General features: G+C 50.3%; 1 non-coding gene across 1 annotated transcript; it reads right to left on the reverse strand.

Annotated features, from left to right (window-relative positions):
* Positions 1 to 1297: 1297 nt before the first annotated feature.
* Positions 1298 to 1370, reverse strand: TRNAW-CCA (transfer RNA tryptophan (anticodon CCA)). The gene has a single exon. It is a non-coding gene; the product is annotated as a tRNA-Trp (tRNA).
* Positions 1371 to 12516: the final 11146 nt, after the last annotated feature.

The raw sequence follows: 12516 nt of genomic DNA on the forward strand, positions 1-12516 counted from the left end.
TGTGAATTAAAAGATCCTAGTCTACAGCTACCATGCTGACAAATATTTAAATATTGAGCAGTTATATCTCTGGTATTCTGCTGGTAGGAAGCTTAATTTTCCATTCTTTTTCTAATAAAGCTGAAGGTCATACCCTACAACCCAGTAACTCTGGTCTGTGCTCCTTTAGTGAGTGATAACTTCTATTTAGTGGGTCACAGTCAATATTTTAAAAATCATTCAGTGAAACACAATGATAGAGAATAGGATTTGCCAGAGTGAATTTCATCTTGTTTCTTGGCAAATTTTTTGGTAAGACTTTTACTTGTATACATCAATATCCTGATGCATTGTGAAGTGTATTTCTCACCGTGAGTCTTGGTCAAAAAGATCTGAAAGCCTCTGCTTAGAGGAGAGCCGCCCGGTGCTCCAGGAGGCTTTGCATGAGGACGCTCGGGGCAGTTTTGACACCCTCAGTGTCCGTTGACCCGAGACAGGATGATTAGCTGTGCTACATTCTACAAAGGGAATGCTGTGAACGTGAATGAACAATGGCTACAATCCGTCAGCATGGAACCTAATCGTGAGCAAAAATAATCAAGTTGTAGAATGTATGATGTTTGATTCTGTTTTTACCAAATTAAAAAAATGTTGTTAAGGGATACCTTTTTATTTGTAAAAACTTTTAAAAAGCAAGACATTAACAGGCACAAAATTCAGGAAAGTGGCTACAACAGTACTAGGAGGGAGAGAAATTGGGTTAATTTTTTTATAACAGCTTTATTAAAATAGAATTCACATACCATCCACTTCACCCATTTAAAGTCTATAATTCGGTGGGTTTTGGTATATTCACAGAGCTGTGAAACAATCACCACAATCAATTTTAGAACACTTTCACCACTTCAGAAAGAAGCTCCATACCCTTTAGCTATCACCTCCGAGCACTGCCTGTGCCTCTAGTCTTAAACAATCATAAATCTACTTTTTGTCTCTATATGTTTGTCCGTTCTGGGCATTACATATAAATAGAATCTTAAAATAGGTAGCATTTGTGACCTGTTTCTTTCACCAGCATGCTTTTAAATTTCCTCCCTGTTGTAGCATGAATTATTACTTCCTTCTTCTTTATGGCCAAGTAATGTTCCATTGTGTGGATATACCCTTTTTTTTTTGGATATACCCATTTTTTAAAAGTATTTATTTATTTATTTGGCTGCACTGGGTCTTAGTTGCAGCACGTGGGATCTCCGTTGCCGCGAGCGAGACCTTTTTAGTTGCAGCCTGCGGGCTCTTAATTGTGGCATGCAGGATCTAGTTCCCTGACCAGGGATCGAACCTGGGCCCCCTGCATTGGGAGCATGGAGTCTTAACCACTGGACCACCAGGGAAGTCCCTACCCATGTTTTTTATCCATTCATCAGTATGCGTCCACCTTTTGGCAATTATGAATAATGCTGCTGTGAACATTTGTGTACAGACTTTTTTTGTGTCATGGGGCTTATTTAAGATATTGGTGATTTTCTATTTCTTCAACTGGGTGTTGGTGCATGGATATTTTATTGTTATTTCTTATGTCTTACACTTATGACTGTTCTTTTATATAGATATAAGATTTAAGAAAACTCATTAAAAAGTATATGTAGGGCTTCCCTGGTGGCGCAGTGGTTGAGAGTATGCCTGCCGATGCACGGGACGTGGGTTTGTGCCCCGGTCTGGGAAGATCCCACATGCCGTGGAGCAACTAAGCCCGTGCGCCACAACTACTGAGCCTGCTCTCTAGAGCCCGCGAGCCACAACTACTGAAGCCCGCACGCCTAGAACCTGTGCTCCACAACAAGAGAAGCCACTGCAATGAGAAGCCCGTGCACCGCAGTGAAGAGTAGCCCCACTCGCCGCAACTAAAGAAAGCCCGTGCGCAGCAACGAAGACCCAACGCAGCCAAAGATAAATAAATAAATAAATAAATTTATTTATTTAAAAAAGAAAGAAATTGATAAGGTTTCCTCTAGGTAGGGGACCTGGGTGGCTAGGGGATGGGGGTGGGGAGTATAGAGGCTTATCTTTCATTTTATATTCTTTTATAATTTTTTTTTTTTTTTTTTTTTTTTTTTTGCGGTACATGGGCCTCTCACTGTTGTGGCCTCTCCCGTTGCGGAGCACAGGCTCCGGATGCGCAGGCTCAGCGGCCATGGCTCACGGGCCCAGCCGCTCCGCGGCATGTGGGATCTTCCCGGACCGGGGCACGAACCTGCGTCCCCTGCATCGGCAGGCGGACTCTCAACCACCGCGCCACCAAGGAAGCCCATATCCTTTTATAAATTTAAAAAATTACATATACATAAACGCAAACACAGTTAAGACCAAAGATGTATGTCTTCCAGGCTGTGGTCCTGCTGGCCAGCAGGCTGGTGTGTGGCCTGCCCCTCCCCCACTCTCTGCACAGTTCGGGGGGCACTTTGGCCTCTTTCCTGCCCAGCAGCTTCATGGACAGTACAGGGACAAGCAAATCCCCAGCCCGCCAGCCCTGACTTTGATGACTGTCATACGGGACTTGGGCCTGATTTTCTGACACCCTGAACAGACTGGATTAGGTGAAAAGCCACAAGCCGCAGCATGGGGACAGTGGCGTTTCTTCCTGTTGCCACCGTGCACGACTGGGTTACTCACTATGCCGGCCCATCTGAAGTTTCATTAGCTGACAGGGCACCGCGAGTCCCCTTGCTCAGGGAAACAGGGCTGTGATGTCGTGGCAAGGGGATGGCACTGAATGGCTGAAGCAAGATCACATGACTCCAGGCTGGCCACTCAGAAGGTGTGGGCTGGCCCAAAGGGCTCTGGCCAACGGTCCAGGAGGTAATTAGCTAAGCCAACCCTGCTATCTCCTTCTAGAATGGAGGATGAGAGATACTTCCAAGATTGTCCCCTGAAACCAGAGGAGAATGGAATGGAGATACTGAGAGGCGCTGCGTCTCCTCGGGAACACGACCATGTGGACTGTGAGAGCAGATGGTCTGCAGGGAGGGGCGGATCATCAGTCGTTATCCAGTCTCAGTTCCAGTCCACCTGTATCCTGACGGTAAAGGCCCCCTTTGCGCTGAAAGCCTGAAGGATTTAGGTTACTGGTCCTTGATTCCCCCCCTCATTGCTTCCCCACCACGTGCCCCACAGTGAGGATGCTAAGGGCCCCCGCTCCCACCCACCCCTGCCCAGTTTGCCCAGGATGTAACAACCCATAGATACATGTCGTATGAGAGATACTTATTGGAGGCTTTGGGTAGGATAGCGTTCTGGTGCCTAAAAGGGCAGGCCCTCCATCCCCAGGCAGTCATGGATTTGGGGTTCCCCTTTTGTCTAGAATAGGTATCTGAGCTGTGAGCCACAAGGAAAGGGGAGTGACCCCCTGCCATGCTTGTGGCTGTGCGGCTCATTCTCTTCCACGTGTGGCGGGGCAGGGCACCTCTGACGACTTGCTTTGTCTTGTTCCATCGGCTCTGAGGCTGGTGGAGAGCAGCCCCAGTTTTCGGGTCTCCTTGGGGCTCCTCTTCCTTGGTGAAACTCCTCCACTTGGGCTCTGCCACTCCGCCCTGTCGGGCCCCGCCCCACCGGGCTTCGCTCATTGCCCTCCTTCCCGCTCCACTCTGCCCTGAGACTTGGTGCGTGTTGACCTTGGCCCTGACCTCAGCCACCACCAGCTCCTTCTGAACCTACCTCTCAAACTCCGATGGCTCTTCTTCCAGGCCTGCTTGTCGACCCGGCCTGTACCCTGCCCTGCTTCAAGACAGTGCAGTTTTCACGTGAACGCTGATTCATGTTTCTAAATATTTGTATGCCTGGGCAGCATGAGAGGGAAAACCAAACTCTTACAGCGATAAAGGCTGGACAACCAGGCAGCAACACACAGACACCATCTTGACAGAAGGATGGCCTCTGTCAGTCCAAACTTACAATAAGCTTTTTTTTTTTTTTTTTTTTTGCGGTACGCGGACCTCTCACTGCTGTGGCCTCTCCTGTTGCGGAGCACAGGCTCCGGATGCGCAGGCTCAGCGGCCATGGCTCACGGGCCCAGCCGCTCCACGGCATGTGGGATCTTCCCGGACCGGGGCATGAACCCGTGTCCCCTGCATCGGCAGGCAGACTCTCAACCACTGCGCCACCAGGGAAGCCCAAACTTACATAAGCTTTTATTTTGAAAGTAGCTCTGTTGGTGGTGATTCTGGGGGGTTTCCTTGTTGGTCTGCAGCTCTGGCACAGAGGGGCACGGTGACAAGCTGAGTCCTGCGGGGCCGGGTGGGGTGAGGAGTGCTCCTCTCGGCCGTCCTGAGGGGGCAGGAGTGGTGGGCTTGGGAGGGCAGCCTCTGCCCAGTGCCCAGGCCCACCTCCTCCGTCCCACTGTCCTCGTCGGTGCGACCAGGGAAATGGTTCACAGTGGTGGGCCCAGGTGGGGGCCGCCAGAGACGTCCTTGTCCCCGTCTCATCTCCAAACATCGCCAGCCCTTTGCTTTTCCCTGCATCCTTTCATCCTCCTTCCACCCACATGCTCCTTCTTCCTTGTGGCTCAAAACTAGCCACACTTCCTGAGTGCTCGCTGCAGCCTGCAGCACGAGAAAGGCTTTTCTCGAATCTGTGCAACGCCCCTGTGAAGCAGGAATAATTACCCCCAAGTGTGCACTGAGGGCACTGATGCTCCAGTAAAGGGACCTTCCCAAGAGGTGCAGCGGGGATCTGAACTTAGGGGAGTCTGACTCCAAAGCCTTACCTTAAAAACAATCAATTTCTTTGATTCCACAAGAAATATGTGAATACATTCTCCTTGTTAACAACAGGAACAACCCAACCCAACCCAACCCAACCCAGATTGAAACTGCTGGCATTAAGGCTAAAGTCTCTTTCCATGCTCCATCCTCCTTTATACAGCCTGGTGTGTGTCCTTCCAGATAATTTTTCTGCTCATTTGCATACATAGGTATGGCTCCCTTTTCAGTGCTGTTTTGTGACTTTGCATTTTCTTGTAGTTTTTCATTTGGTTCCCTGAGTATAGGTCATTTAGGAAATGCTTTTCCTTTGTTTACCGGTTTTTCAAATGACATGGTGAGTCTTTTGCACCCTCCAAAGGTGACAGATTTTTTAAAAATATCATGATAAGCACACAGATTTCAATTACTGGATTTTTTCCATCTATGTGTAGTTATTCTTTTTGATGTTAAAATTGTCCCATCTTGGGCCAAGTTGAGTCTTGACTTCTGTAGTCAAAGGCTTTGCTCTCAACCATGTCTCCTCTCTGCCCCCCCACGGCAGCTCAGCCCCCTGCTTGGGTGAGTTGGCTCAGCTGAGTGACGGGGAGGTGGCGTGCTGGCTGGCCTCAGAGTGTTCCTGAAATAGAACTCCTGCGTCAAGGGCGTATCTCGCATTCTGAGTGTGACCAGGGCCACCTACCTCCTGCTCTTGTAAACTCCAGGAGGGCACTGCCCCACTGCCAACTCTAACCGCACTGTGATCCCCAGCCCGGATCTTGGCCTGGAGCCCAGACTTGAGCTGCCACAGGACTGCCTGGGATGTTCTGGGATCGTTAAGGGCGTAATGTTGGAAATGTTCAGACCTAGGTTTCAGTCTTGCTCTTCTACTCACTAGGTAAGGATCTTTGGCAAGTTACCTTACCTCCCTGGGACTCAGTCTGCTCATCTGTCAAGTGGGGCAGTGACAGTTCTTACTCCAAGGAGTGATGGATGAAGTGGGTCAAGTGTTGAGCACTGCGTCTGGCACGTTGAGCTGTGCCATTCGGAGCTCCATCCCTCACGAGAGACACACGGGCCTGGGTACGGGGCGGGTGGCCCTTTAGGAGACATTTTAGACCTCCTGGGAGCCAGAGATTCACTCGCTGACACACACATGCTCTGTGCACACAATGCACTCACACCCAGCTTGTGTACATCACTCCGACCCACTCCCATGCTGCACGCCCACCCACACCGCCTCCTGGACCCCCGTCCTTCTCTTCTTTGTCTCTGAAGAGCTCCTTTCCAGCCCAGCTGTCTCAGGAAAGAGAGGGGCTTCTCCCCGGTGCGAGGAGAGCTCCCTGCCCCCTGTTTCCTACCAGTGATGAACACAGGGAGCCTGCAGGTTGGACTGGGGCTCCTTGAGGGTCAGGTTTTAGAATGTTCCCTGCGAGGGCTCACCTCTGCCTGTCTCTGGTTTTCCTGTCTCAGGCCAAGCCGAGACTGAGACTTGGAGACCGGTTGGAGATTTCTGCTTTTGGTTGTGAGCCCTGGGCCTTCCCTTTGGGATGTGGCTGTGTGGTCCATCTGGCTCCCTCAGGTGAGGACAGGTGCTCTGTTTAAGCACCAGGGCTGAGGTGGAGAGTAGGAACGGCTGTACGATCGTGTGCGTGCTCTCACTTCAGTGCCTGGCACAACGGGCACTCAACCGCCACTTCCTGAATGCATCGTGCTCTCCCCTGCAGGGTGTACCAACGGCTAGTCCTCGTTAGCAGTGAGTTCGTGGAGAGACCGTTGACCTTCATTCCATCAGAGAGTGGGGTTCAGTTCCAGGCAACCCGCTGTACCTGGGAGGCACCCCTTCATGGGTCCAATCTCCTACGTATTAGCTGCTCTGGAGGGACAAACAAGAGTGAGGAACAGCTATCTCCTTCAAATAGCACAGCGTAAGGGAAGGCGCGTGGGCCTCCCAACTAGACAGAACCAGTTTGGAATCCTGGGTCTTCTGCTCACTAACTGTGCCACTTGCACAGGTGACTCCCCCTCGCTAGTTCAGCTGCACCCTCTGCAGAGCAGGTAAGAATCCCTACCTCCCGGGCCGTGGAAGGATGGGTTGAAGGAGGGCCCGGGGAGGCGCTGGTGCAGCGCTGGGCCAGGTGCTGGACCAGCCCCCTTTCCTTCGGGAAACCACTCAATAGCAGGGAGCTGGATACCTGCATTTAACGGCACGTTATGTAACCATTAAAACAGCTGTACAGCAGGTGTGTATACACATGTATGCATATGTGTAAATATGTAGGTTTATTTTCAAATCCATTTTTAAAAATTAGGCTTATTGAGGAACAATTTACGAACAGTAAAATTTACGCTTTTTAGTATACAGTTCTTTGACTTTGGGCAAACACATATAGTCGTGTAACCATCACCACAATACAGATATAGGAGAGTTCCCTCACCCCTAAAGTTCCCCCACGTCTCTTTGTTGTCAACCAACCCCTAACCCCCAGCTCCTGTGATCTTTTTTCTGTCCCTATAGTTTCGCCTTTTCCAGAATGTCATATAAACAGAATCATACAGAAGGTTGCCTTTTGTGTCTGGTTCCTTTAACTTAGCAGAATGCGTTTGAAGTTCATTTATGTTGTAGCAAAATATAGTAGTGACAGGGCTTTGCTCCTTTTCACTGCTGAGTGGTATCCCGTTGGTTGGACGTCCCACCCTTTGTTCATTCACCACCTGAAGGACGTTTGCGTGGTTTTTGATTTTTGACAATAATGATTACAGCCACTATAGATGTTCCCATACAGGTTTGTTTTGTATGCATGAACATAGAGTTTAATTTCTTTTGGGTAAACACCTAAGAGTAGGATTGTGGGGTCATATGGGAGGTGAACGGTTATCATAAGAAATTGCCCAGCTGTTGTCCAAGTACCTCACAGCAACGTAGGAGAGGTCGCCCTCTACCCAGGAAAGGAAGAAGCCCATCTCAGAGCTGAGGGACAGAAAAGGGAAAATGAACCCAGAAGGAGAGACTCGGGGTTGGGGGATCCCCGGGAGCGGAGATGGAGGAGACAATGTGTTTTTCTCATGAAATAGAATACATTCTTGGAGACATATTTTCATGCCTATGTTGATCTTGTTTACTCCACCCACCCCTTCTCGTTATGATCTGCAGCCCTGGCAAAGCTTGGTGCTGCCCCTCCTGGTTTTGACTCAGAAGGGGGTCTCTCTGCCCCCATCCCTGCTCCTATAGCTGGAGCGAGCTGGGGCAGAGACTTTTAAAAATGCCCTTTTGCAAAGAAAATCAAACCGGTGAACTAAAGTTTAAACGCACACCCACAAGTGAATTTCGAAGCTGGTCATTAGATGAACGGGCTGTTCAGAGGTTGGCATTACACCGCAGGCTTCCTGTGAGTTGTGCTGCTTCCAGCAGGCCCACCGGCCCCTCCCTGAGGGTTCCAGGAGCCATCACCCGGCCTTCCCGTCCCAGCTGCCTGGAAGCCTGGGTGAGGCAGGAGGCCAGGGTCCCCTTTAGATGCGAAGCAGAGAGTTTAGAGCTGGGAGAACGTGGACAACACCAGGCCCAATCCCTTCAATTTATACGTGATAAAAGCAGGTGAGAAGAGGAGGGACTTGCTTGAGGCCACACAGAGAATGAGCCCCCCCGGAACCTCAGCAGACAGTGGCTGGGCATCCTGGGCTGGGGTGGAGACAGAGGCATAAACAAGCCTAAGCAGCAGAGACAGAACCCCTGCCTTTGCTGTCACAGTCGAAGGGGATGGGGGTGGGGAGACGGGCTCTGCAGACCCAGTGCGGTTAGGGGGCGTGGCCGAGGGCGTGAGCATGGCCATGCTGCTCGGCCCAGTTGGCGAGCCCTCCTTGGCCACCAGGCCCTGAGATGGGCCCTTCCCACAGCCCCAGAGGCAGGTTTTACTATCCTCACTTTACAGATGGAGAATCGGAGGCTCACAGCACTGAAGCAGCTTGTCCACACTCATTAAACAATTAGGTGCTGAGTCTCTAGACCATGACAGCCATGGTACAGAGGTGGGACTGGAACCCACGTGGGTTCTGCTCCAAAGGCCCTGATCAAGGAAGGCTTCACAGGACACCTGGACACCTGAGCTGAGTCTGATTTAATTCTTTTGATTAATCTGAAACTGGAAAATGAGCTGGGGCTTACTGGGAAACAGGGGTGATAGGACTATAGACAGAAGGAACAAGCAGTGTGAACCAGGTGGAGGAAAAAACCTGGGTCATGTCGGGGTCAGGGTCATGTCAGGGTCAGGGTCATGTCAGGGTCAGGGTCATGTCAGGGTCAGGCAAACTCTTCCTGTAAAGGGCCACACAGTCAATATTTCAGGCTTTGTGGCCCAGATGGTCTCTGTCTCTTCCATTGTAGCTTTGTAGCCCCCAGAGCAGCCATGGACAATATGTAGTGGAGTGAACAAGGCTGTGTTCCAATGAAGTGTTTTTTACAAAAACAAGTGGTGGGCTCGATTTGACCCACGTGCCATAGTTTGCAAAACCTGTTTTTTGTCCTGTCAATTTCTCATAAATTTATTGTTCCTTTGTCTAAAGAAGTATAAAAGCGGCCTGCTTTGGCCACTTCTTCGGTCCCATTTCCACGAGGCCTCCGTGAGCACGCATTAAGATTTCTTTCTTTTTCTCCAGGAGTCTGTCTTGAGTCGATTATATTATTAGTTCAGCCACAAGAATTCAAGAGGGATAGAGGGGGGCAGGCATCTCTCCCTCCCCGACAGCATACAAGCCAGGTAATCTTATCTCGTAAACGCAGAGCCTCAGTGCTACTCAGAGTCAAGACAATTGTTCAGCAGATAAATCACGAGCCTACTATGTGCCTGGCGGTGGCTGAGCACCTGGGACAGAGAACAATCCAGGCGAGCCCCCTGCCCTCAAGCTCTGGGTAGTGAGAGGTCGCAGGGGTGCTTTCCAACACTCTACACTGGCTTCCAGGCTCCCAGTCGGTCAGGCCTGACCTACATCACCTGGGCACCCACCCGCTGTGGATGTGTTGTACCCATAGGGCTATTGAGTTTCCCTTCTCTGCCAATATTTGTTTCCTCTGTGGTTGCTCTGAAGAGGACAAGGGCCAGATGGGTCTTTCCGGAAATGGAGGTTCTTGGCGTACATATCCGTGGTCGGACTCTGATGGTGTGACCTCCCCTTCTCCTCTGCTGCAGGTCACTCCTGTGGTCATGGCTGTAGGCGTGACAGTAGGTGTCTGGCCGCCAGCTCATTGGGATCCTGCCAGCCCGAAGCAAGCAGGAAAAGCAGTTAAGTTCAAGGAATTGTCCTGACAGCAGCCATTTAGTACAGAGGAATCTTACTTAGCCAGCAGGCATGGAGTTTGCTTTATTAATTTCACTATTTCATCATCCTTTAGGCTTTAAAAAAATTTTATTTATTTTTTTTGGCGGCACCATGAGGCATCCGGCATCTTAGTTTCCCGACCATGAATGGAACCTGTGTCCCATGCTGTGGAAGCTCGAAGTCTTAACCACTGGACCACCAGAGAAGTCCTTAGGCTTACTTTAATGGAGCTAAATAAAAGCACAGGAAGAGTTATTTTGGGAAATGCAGACTAGCGTGAATTCTATTAAAGACACAGTTCAGCTCTGTTATGGACTGAATGTGTTCCCCCAAAATACATGTTGAAGCTCCAGCCTCCAATGTGATGGGATTTGGAGATGGGCTTTGGCAGGTAATTACATTTAGATGAAGTCATGAGGTTGGACGCCCCCATGATGGGATTAGTGCCCTTATAAGAAGAAGAGAGACCAGAGCTCTCTCTTTCCCTCTCCTCCTTGTGAGGACACAGTGAGAAGGCAGCCATCTGCTAGCCACGAAGAGGGTTTTCACAGGAACTGAATCTGGGAGCACCTTGATCTTCAACTTCCCAGCTTCCAGCACTGTGAGAAATAAATGTTTGTTGTTTAAGCCACCCAGTCTGTGGTGTGTTGTTATGGCACCAGAGCTGACTAATACAGGCTCCTTCCCAGCTACACTGAGGTGCGTCTGGGCTGTTCACTGCTATTGTCAGGTTTCCTCTTGGAGGGCTGTGTTCTTTTTATGGTGTGAGGGTACAGGAGGGGCAGGGGAGACACACCTGTGATGGATAAGAACCAGAACCATCCGCCTGCCAGAGCCCGGGACCTCAGCAGCTGGAATTGCGTTGAAGATTCTCAACCACAAACATGACTCAGCCACCAGTGACTGCTGGCTCCCAGTTCCTCCAGTAACTCCCTGTTCCTCTGGATTCCAGGAACCATTAGCGTCATGACCTCCCTCTGCTCTCCACATCTTTCATGTGCCTTGTTACTTTCACGCCCCCGCTCCTGCTTCCTCACCACTTGGGTTAGCCATCTACCCCCAAGGTCTGATTGCACATGCCCTCTAGAGGCTACTCTTCCTGCATCCACTCACTTCCATCTCTCAAGCTGCCTGCGGCTCCCAGTGCAAGTTCACGAGAGAGAATCTGATTGGTTCAGCTCGTCGCATCCTATCTCCGCCTACCTATTGGCTGTCCTTGGGTCAGGTGATCCCACTAGGCCAATCAGCTCTGCAGGAGGCAGCGTGGTCACATAGTTCAAACCTGACAGGAGAGGCAGTTTCACTCGGAGGGATGTGTGGGTGAGACAAGCGTGATTGGTTCAGGGCACCCAGGGGAGGGGGCAGGGCCAGCACCAAGCTTTGGCCCCTGGAAAGCTGCTGAGGTCCTGGGTCTTGTCCCAGAGGATATTCATTGACTGGCATTAGAGACTGGAACTCACATCTCTCATAAGATCTGATTCTCCAGTCTACCACTACTATTTGGAAAATAAAATCTTTGAATCCAAACTTTTCATTTATTTTTTTCATGTCTCAGATGCCTGTTTCTTTAGAAGCCATCAGGAGTAGGGAGAGAGAAGAGGGTTCTGTCCCCTCCACCTCCACCCCTCACCAGGCCAGATGTCCTGTCTGCACTGAGGGCCCACAAGATGAAGAGGAAGAGCTCCAGCATCTGTGAGGGGCCCAGGGTGGGTGCAGAACCGGCTCTCTGAGCAAATCCAGCTGAGCCATCAGCTCAGGTACAGCTCTTGGGCTTCTGTTTGGTCAATAGCGGAAACCACTGGAACGTTCACATGAGCTCATGTTAGATGGCTCCCAAGCCTCCCCCTCAGGTTATGATGAAAGCAAATCTCAGACCAAATTCCATCACACACCTAGGCATTTATTAAACATGTGTTCACCAAAGAAGCACTGAGCCGTCCGTCCAGCCTGTTCTGAAGGCAGAATGAAGACACAGCCCTCGTCCTTTCAGGGGCTCTGACCACACGCTGCATGACAGGCTCACTCAAGGCAGGGTTCGGGTGCCCAGATAGCATCAGGCAACCAGAATCCAATCCAGAGCCCGGCACAGGCACGCTGGGGATCAAGCTCCAGGTGGCACCCCTAGAGAAACAGTTTCCTCTCTCACCCTCTGCACCTGCCAGGGTGGAGAGTGGCTCTAACATATTTTAGCCAGCGTACATCTCCTGAATGGCACTCGTTTCACCAATGAGAGATCTTGTCTAGCCCCTGTTATCCTGATTTTTAAGTCCTTAATTTTTCCAAGGAAAAACCAGTTCCAGCATTCAGTTTGCTAATTTGAAAAACATCTCTTGATTAGAGTTAAAGATAGGTAAGAGCAGCCACCTCTTTCAGACATGGTGCCAGCCTACTGCCCCAGGGTGTGGTTTCTTGCTTAGAGAGCTCGCGGAACCTGGGGAATTCTTGGGAGACCCTAGCTTCTGTCCCTTTTGTTTTTCAAGCAGCAGGAGAA

This window comes from Delphinapterus leucas, chromosome 7 (assembly GCF_059928025.1).
Source record: "Delphinapterus leucas isolate spDelLeu-1000000601 "Yukka" chromosome 7, BTC_Dleu_Yukka2, whole genome shotgun sequence".
NCBI classification, from domain to species: domain Eukaryota; kingdom Metazoa; phylum Chordata; class Mammalia; order Artiodactyla; family Monodontidae; genus Delphinapterus; species Delphinapterus leucas.